This window comes from Salvelinus sp. IW2-2015, unplaced genomic scaffold (assembly GCF_002910315.2).
Source record: "Salvelinus sp. IW2-2015 unplaced genomic scaffold, ASM291031v2 Un_scaffold1958, whole genome shotgun sequence".
In the NCBI taxonomy this organism is placed as follows: Eukaryota; Metazoa; Chordata; class Actinopteri; order Salmoniformes; family Salmonidae; genus Salvelinus; species Salvelinus sp. IW2-2015.
In genome coordinates, this window is record NW_019943311.1 from 65,791 (window position 1) to 74,736 (window position 8,946).

The 8,946-nt window shown below is 42.9% G+C and overlaps 1 protein-coding gene across 1 annotated transcript in view; it reads left to right on the forward strand.

Annotated features, from left to right (window-relative positions):
• Positions 1-415: 415 nt before the first annotated feature.
• The window catches only part of LOC112072552 (neurocan core protein), a gene marked incomplete at its 3' end in the record, with an annotated part of 81,575 nt that continues 73,044 nt past the window's right edge, over positions 416-8,946 (forward strand). The window contains exons 1-2 of the mRNA XM_024139949.2: positions 416-778; positions 8,018-8,077. The remainder of the gene's footprint in view (positions 779-8,017; positions 8,078-8,946) is intronic.

Sequence of the window (8,946 nt, forward strand, 5' to 3'; positions counted from 1 at the left end):
TCCTTCCACTTATCAATAAGATAGGAACATGTTTTTCATYTTTTATTAACTGAAGATGAGAAAATGATGGATTTTAGTGTAATAAACAATAGCTTACAGACTATTGAATAATAAATGAATTACTGCAGGTGCATTTACTTTCCTGTAGGCCTTTTGTAAGGGGTTGAGGAAAACTGGAGTAAAAATGCATGAAACTCCCCTCCCCTCGTTGATATCCAGCCTAGTTATGAGCTCATGACATGAGAATTTTAATTTAATTCAGAGACAAGGGATCAACCTTTGAGGTTTATGTATGGGTTCGGATTATAGTCATGTAAAATACCCCCTTTCACCAATCCGTTCCTCCAATCCTCGCCCCCCTTTTTTTCTTCAGTTGAATGGGGGGCGCTTGAACCGTCTGTGTGTCAGTGCTCGCCTCTTTGTTCAAACCGATTCAGCTCCTCACCCTCAGCGTCGCCACCTGCGCACGGGGAGTGAGCACCGGCACCGAGTGTCTATCCAGATTTAGATTTAGATATCTCTAAATTGGGCATGTGGCAGATGCTGCATATTAGTCGTGAAGTAGACTAGTGGCTTATTTTTTGAATGTGTGAAGCGTAGCTTGGGACGTTGAATCATTTTTGCTCACTTACCGGTTCTTTTTTGCTGTTTCACCCATTCGACCAAACGCTGACAGACGACACGATTGGAGCATCGGGATACGTTTAGAGCACCTTCACTGAAGCGTTGCGTTCCGATCGTACATTCCTGCGGATTTTTTATTTATTACTACTTTCAGGTAAGATTGAACATATTTTCACTGGCTGCAAATTGTCAACTTTGTCCATTTGTTTGAGATAAAGGATTTGTGGATATTGAACCCTGTATGAACAATATTGGGTAATAGCCTGCATGCAGACCGGGGTATCAGCGGCGTCTGGACACAGGGAATGGAATGAATGCATTGCTTATCTTACTCTGTTGAAAAGGCATTTGGTACTGTAAAAACCTTTGTTGGCCAACCAACCAAGCCAAGATTTCAGCCCAATTATAAATACTTTCAGGTGCTTTACCATGAAAATTACATAGCCAGGTCCTGCTTTCCAGGCACTGTATAATACAGGACTTTAACGTGACTTTTGTATGGACATGTTATGCGATTCTGTAGACTATTTATTCGTTACCTTCCTGACATGTTATTTCCTTCTGACATGTTATTTCTTTCTGACATGTTATTTCTTTCTGACATGTTTTTCTTTCTGACATGTTATTTCCTTCTGACATGTTATTTCCTCTGACATTGTTTATCCTTCTGACATTTATTTCCTTCTGACATGTTATTTCTTTCTGAACATGTTATTTCCTTCTGACATGTTATTTCCTTCTGACATGTTATTTCCTTCTGACATGTTATTTCCTTCTGACATGTTATTTCCTTCTGACATGTATCCTACTTTGCATGAAAGATGTGGTCATCTACAAGCTCATCGGTGATGACCTCAGTGCCTACCTCTAACTGTGTCTCTGAAAAGACTCATGCACATCACACACACTGAGATTTACAGTAGCTTCTTTTTGGGATCTTTTTGATGATTTAGATCCGAGCTTATATTGAGGACCCATGAAATAAACATTAGACTACTGAATGACCTGTTTTAGTGTATCCCCAACACAGCTTCTTATCATGGGAGGTCTCCTGGGCTTGTCTCAGAGTTGCCCTCATACAGGAGGTTAGGAGAAAAATAGACTCCTCAGGAGGGGCCTGATGGGAGACACAAAACTCTAATACTGCGGGCTATCAGTAATATGTAAGAAGCGTATAAAGTTATGGCACTGGCTTAAATGTACTGTGGCATTTAAAAAGCATCCTCAATATATAATGGTCCTCAAGTTAATGTTGTGTGTGTGCAAGAAAAAATAATGAGTGACTGAGACAGAGAGAGGGGGAGAGAGACTGAGRGAGAGAGGGAGAGAGGCAGAGAGAGAGGGAGATCAGAGAGTGATAGAGGGAAACAAAAGAGAAATAGAAAGAGGGATGGTTCCACAGACAGCTGATGGAACATAGATCAGAGATCAGAACACCTGCATAGCTATCATGTTCTCCATTATMTATAATGGTCCCGCCCACTCTAACCTCTCGGGCCAATCAGAGGTGTGGCTGATGTTAGTAACCCCAATACCCTGGCCCGGGCATGACATCAGAGATACATGAAATAAGAGAGATAAATGACAGAACGTTAGCACTACCTCTGTCAACACTCCCCTAGACAATGATAGAATAGGTTCTTGTTGCATACAGTATATTTGTCTATTTCAAATGTGCTTCATGCAARGTGCTCATTGGAAACATGAGAGGCAAGGAAACAGGGTCAGCATATTTGCAACATCAGAATGATGGAAACTGGGGAAAAGTACAGACATTCCTGGTTCGTGGTCTGGTCACTAATAATATAGTCTTTCTCCACATATACCAGCTGTAAATTACACGGGTGCTAAATACTCTAAAAGTCTAAGTCACACAGTAGAGCTTGTTAAACAAACAAACACATTGAAATGTACCAATCACTCTGAGGGAGCGCAACTGTTTCAGTCACATTGACAAATAAAATCTATTGTGTGAGATWATCAGTGGCCTAACAGCTCAAAGCCTTGTCTTGGTCAATTCATTGTTCTTGCATATAAAATAGTCACTCTATTTTTGGTAGGCCTTGTGAAGAAGGGAGTGTACCACCAGCAGTGTATGTCCTATAAAACTGCGGTTAGCAGGGTGAGGTTAACTAGTCTAGCTTTTACAACACAGAGTTTGGGCTGATGTCATTGTGAAATCACACAGAGAGATAGAGGGAGGTAAAGGGGAGGGAGAGAGGGAGGGGGAGAGGAGAGATAGATGGAGGGAGGGAGGAGAGAATGAGGGAGGTAGGTAGGTAGGGGGGATGGATCGGGAGGGAGGGGGTAGAGAGGATCGGCAGGCAGAGAGATGAAGGAATGAAATAAGGAGGAGAAAGAGAGGAACACAAGAGAAGAAAGGGAGGGAGAGAGACAGAGGCAGAGAGTGAGAGAGAGAGACAGAGAGATTGAGAGCGAGTCAGAGAGAGAGAGAGACAGAGAGATTGAGAGCGAGTCAGAGAGAGAGAGAGTCAGAGAGAGACAGAGACAGAGACAGAGACAGAGAGAACGAGGATTTCACCAACCAGACTGAAACTTCTCCAGTGGCACCCATGCATTTTTTATTCTGTCTGGGTGCGTGCGTGAGAGTTCACTCCCGGGATTCCTGACTCACTGCCAGAGGCATCACAGACCTCCCTCACAGCCCATCAGATCAGAGAGAGGCTGTGCACTCCCACCGGGAGGAGTGGATGGGAGGAGCCGACCCGCTGAAGGAGAAACAGAGAAGACTGGTAGGCTAGCCTGATCTACTGGCAGGATGGTTAACCACGGCAGGGCCAGATSTCTTTACTGTAACCTGTGCCAGTGTTTCCCAAATGGTGTTGCAGCTAGCTCTTCCTGGGTGATTTACAAGGTTGGGGCAAGAAATATATTATTCACTTTTTATTACGAGGGTCATAAGAAAAGGCTCAAAGCTATAAAAAACATTCTGGTAACCAATTACTTTAGATSCTGGACGGCAAGCGGTTATAGGAGGCCTGGGCCAGATGCTGACATAACCTATACCAGTGTTTGTACAGCCAGCTCCCTCTACGCCACAGCAAAGGACAGGGTTGTGATTAGAAATATTGTAKATTTTTCTCAAACAGAAATTCCCAAGAAAAGTATTTCCCAATAAAATTCCCAAAACTATACATGGATCATGTCCCAGAACCACTGATKTGTGTAGGAAAACGTGGTGCAGTGTATAGCATGTTAGAAATAACCTAAAGAATAAGCASAGCCGGGATAGAGAGGTGTGTCTGAACTGGTAACATGTTGGTTTTAGTTGTCCATATGTYCAGATAAGATCAGTTTCAGCACACCACGGACACGAATATACACTCAGTGGCCGGTTTACTAGGTGCACCACCCTGTTCACGAAAATAGTTCGCACCTACAGACATCCAGGTCATCTATAAGTCTTRGCTAGGTAAAGCTCCGCCTTATCTCAGCTCACTGGTCACCATAACAACACCCACCCGTAGCACGTGCTCCAGCAGGTATATTTCACTGGTCATTCCCAAAGCCAACACCRCCTTTGGCCGCCTTTCCTTCCAGTTCTCTGCTGCCAATGACTGGAACGAATTGCAAAAATCTCTGAAGTTGGAGACTTATATCTCCCTCACTAACTTTAAGCATCAGCTATCTGAGCAGCTTACCGATCGCAGCAGCTGTACACAGCCCATCTGTAAATAGCCCATCCAACTACCTACCTCATCCCCATATTGTTTTTGTAAACTTTTTTGCTCTTTTGCACACCAGTATTTCTACTTGCACATCATCATCTGCACATCTATCACTCCAGTGTTAATTTGCTAAATTGTAATTACTTCGCTACTATGGCCTATTTATTGCCTTACCTCCTTACGCCATTTGCACACACTGTATATAGACTTTTTCTATTGTGTTATTGACTGTACGTTTGTTTATTCCATGTGTAACTCTGTGTTGTTGTTTGTGTCGCACTGCTTTGCTTTATCTTGGCAAAGTCGCAGTTGTAAATGAGAACTTGTTCTCAACTAGCCTACCTGGTTAAATAAAGTTGAAAAAAATACAAATAAAATAATAATTTAGTCAAGTGGCCGTMGCTTGCTATATAAAGCAGACAGACAGACATCGAGGTATTCAGTTACTGTTTGATTGAACTTTAGAATGGGTAAAACAAGTGACCTAAGTGACTTTGAGCATGYTATAATCGTCGGTGCCAGGCAAGCCGGTTCCAGTATCTCAGAAACAGCCGGCATCCTGGGCTTTTCACACACGACAGTGTCTATGGTTTACAGAGAATGGAGCGACAAACAAAAAACATCCAGTCAGCGGCAGRCCTGTGGGTGAAAACAGCTRYTTGATGAGAGGTTGAAGGAGAATGGCAAGAATCATACAAGTTAACYGGCGGGCCACAAACAGCAAAATCACGGCGCAGTACGTCAGTGGTGTGCAGAATGGCATCTCGGAACGCACAACTCATTGGCCCTTGTCATGGAAGGGCTATTGTGGCAGACGACCARACCGGGTTCCAATCCTATCAGCTAAAAACAAGAAGAAGCGGCTCCACTGGGAACGCCATCACCAACACTGGACAATTGAGTAGTGGAAAAACATTGTCTGGTTCGACAAAACCGGATTCCTGTTGCGTCATGCTGATGGCAGAGTCAGGATTTGGCGTAAGCAGCAMGAGTCCATGGCCTCATCCTGCCTGGTGTCAACGGTACAGGCTGGTGGTTTAATGGTGTTGGGAATTTTTTCCTGGCACACGTTAGGTCCCTTGATGCCAATTGGTCCTTGATGGGTGTACCTAATAAACTGGCCACTGAGTGAATGTCAGGCCTMGAGAGGAAAACGACATACTTGGAATGATACACAATCTAGTAAACTACAGTTTCTCTTTTCAGTTGCCATTTTTGATGTTTTTCAGTAGCCAGAAGGTTGAGATTTATGATCTGGACAGCTGYATTTTCTTTTCAGACATGAGGTCTGGTACAATGATCTGTGTGGTATCAAACTGTTTCGATACAAACTTCTCAGGTGGTTGCTACACATTAGTGGTGAATGCGAATTCCAGTCTACAAAATAAAGTGGTTTGAGAAGTGTTCATTATTACGGTCAGCAGTATACAGAAGTATAATGTCTCCCTTTGCTTCAGGGTCTGCATTATTTTCTTATGCTTACTAGCATTTAGCAAATGCAATAATATTGGGGACTAGCTGTCCCTTGCTGGAGTCAAACCCACAACCTTTGGCACACTAAAAACTGTACCAAAAGTCCAGAGGATTGGTTTCGTAGAGCTGTACTGCGCCAACTTAATCATCTGGTCATTATTACACAAACAACAGGAGAACAGGCACTCTTTGTCTTCTCTGGCTTATTGGGGAGCTTTTCACAACTGGACAGGTCCATTGTGACTGAGGAACAGATTCAAGTAAACCTACCACAGAAAAGTATTATGCAGTATCTTTGATTAGCATGTAGATATTATGTCTTACACTGAAAACTGGAGTCGTATACCAGTGAGGGCTTTAAATGGTATTTACCTTTTAGGTTGGATTTGGCTTTGGTACTGTTTTTCTAAATGTATTTTTAAGAAGAAAAGTATGTGGCTCTTATTGTGTGAACCGATTATGTTCTATACAGCAAGATTGAATCAGACTGAAAGTTGAGGTTTTGAGTGAAATATTTATGTTCTCTGTGTATGTACGACATGACTTCTACCATTTCAAGCTGATTAAAGAACAGCAGAGGGAGAGATATTTTCCACCTCAGATTCTCTTTCTCCATCTCTCTCTCTCTCTCTCTCTCTCTCTCTCTCTTCTCTCTCTCTTCTACTCTCTCTCTCTCTTCTCTCATCTCTCTCTCTCTCTCTCTCTCTCTTCTCTCTCTCTCTCCTTCTCTCTCTCTCTCTCTCTCTCTCTCTCATCTCTCTCTCTCTCTCCTATCTCTCTTCTCTGCTCTCTCTCTCTCTCGCTCTCTCTCACCCCTTCCATCTCTCTCTTTCCATCTCTCTCTCTCTCTCTCTCTCTCTCTCTCTCTCTCTCTCTCTCTCTCTCTCTCTCTCTCCGTCTCCCCTGTTGTGAAGTCTCCAATGGCGAGAAGCCCAGAGGGGGTTGGACGGAGTGAGCAATCAATCAAGTTTTCTTTTTGCACCCTGGCAGGAAGGGACTAACACTTCCCTTCAAACCAATCAGCATACAGGCCTGGATGAGCCCATAGCACCACAGCTAAAAGGCTCTCACATAAAGAGAACGGCCTTTCTCTTTGTCTCTGGCCAGAGTACAGCCTCCTTTCTCTGCTATTGACTGGTGGCAGATGCTGAAGGTAATGCTGTCATGTTGGGTATCCCTGTTTGAGCTGGTCGGGAACAGGCTATTTGATGTGATTGGTTGGCGCTTCTCAGCTTGTTGGCTTGTTGGTTTGATTCCTGCACGGGACACATCAACTGTACATATGAGTGAACTGTCAGTGGCTTTGGATAAAACGTGTCTGCTAAATTACAATATTATGATGTTATCAGTTGATCCTTGTGTTCTTCAGTTTATCCTACAGTAGCTGGGAGCCAGCAGACTCCATATAAACAAAGTGCTGTGTCTAGTGACGTCATAGTGTCCAATGATGATCCCATTTTGTCACCATCGTTATTTGGTATGGGGATGAAAAAGTGATAGATTCAACTCTGATGCACATTCAATAAAAACAGTTGATTACCGACACACCAGTGCTCGGACGAAGGCTCTATCTGCAATAACTCATTCTGTATGAAGCTATTTTATATTCCGTGGACTGAGCAACTCCTGTGCGGGTCATTAAACATGTAAACTCCTGGATGGAAGTAGCTTATCTCCAAGGCACCAGCACCTCTTAACTTGATTATATTCATATTTTTCTTTATGATATCACTTCTCTGATCATAGCCATGTCTAAAATGGCACCCTATTCCCTAAGTTACTACAAAAGTAATGCACTATACTGTATAGGGAAGAGAGCGCCATTTCAGATTCACCCCATTTCTCCTAGTGGGTGGATTGAAGTCAAAGCCACTGCCCATGCACCTGATCCCCTACACCTGATTTTACAAACCACATTGGCCCCTCACCTCTAACCTCTCACCTTTAACCCCTCAACTTTAACCCCTGACCCCGGCCAGACATGCAGTACAGCTGGAGTAACGACTTTCCGCAGGTGTGTTAACAGCCCCTAGCTACATCTGACCCTGCTACATGTTATCAGGGACCTCTTCACCTCCTCCTCCTTTTCCTGTGGACTGAAGTGAAATTGGTCTGTCTGTCCTCTATATCCTGTTGGGGTGTAATAGGCTATGAGAGGGGATGGTCATTCGCTAGCAACGTTAGCTACATATTAAATGAAACATTACATGTCCATTTTTCCTGTATTTCAGGATTTCATCCAAAGGGACCCTTGCTGATTTGTCAGGACGCAGTCAGACTCCTCTCTAAAGGTAAGACAGAGGGACAATTTTGTCATGGCTTGTAGCCTATTTAAATCAATGTAAGTATATGTATCTTAATGTAATCTATTGAAAGAAGAGTTGGGCATGAGAATGTAATATTAATACATGTATTATTAGGTATTGTATATTTCCTGTTTTTCACATGTACAGTGGCAAGAAAAAGTATGTGAACCCTTTGGAATGACCTGGATTTCTGCATAAATTGGTCATAACATTTGATCTGATCTTCATCTTAGTCACAYCAATAGACAAACACYGTCTGCTTAAACTAATAACACACAAACAATTATACGTTATCGTGTCTTTATTGAACACCGTGTAAACATTCACAGTGGAGGGTGCAAAAAGTATGTGAACCCTTGGATTTAGTAACAGTCACCATAGCAGAACCCACCTGTAGCACGCGCTCCAGCAGGTATATCTCTCTGGTCACCCCCAAAATCAATTCTTCCTTTGGCCGCCTCTCCTTCCAGTTCTCTGCTGCCAATGACTGGAACGAACTACAAAAATCTCTGAAACTGGAAACACTTATCCTCCTCATTAGCTTTAAGCACTAGCTGTCAGAGCAGCTCACAGATTACTGCACCTGTACATAGCCCATCTATAATTTAGCCCAAACAACTACCTCTTCCCCTACTGTATTTATTTATTTATTTATTTTGCTCCTTTGCACCCCATTATTTCTATCTCTACTTTGCACATTCTTCCACTGCAAATCTACCATTCCAGTGTTTTACTTGCTATATTGTATTTACTTCGCCACCATGGCCTTTTTTGCCTTTACCTCCCTTATCTCACCTCATTTGCTCACATTGTATATAGACTTATTTTTCTACTGTATTATTGACTGTATGTTT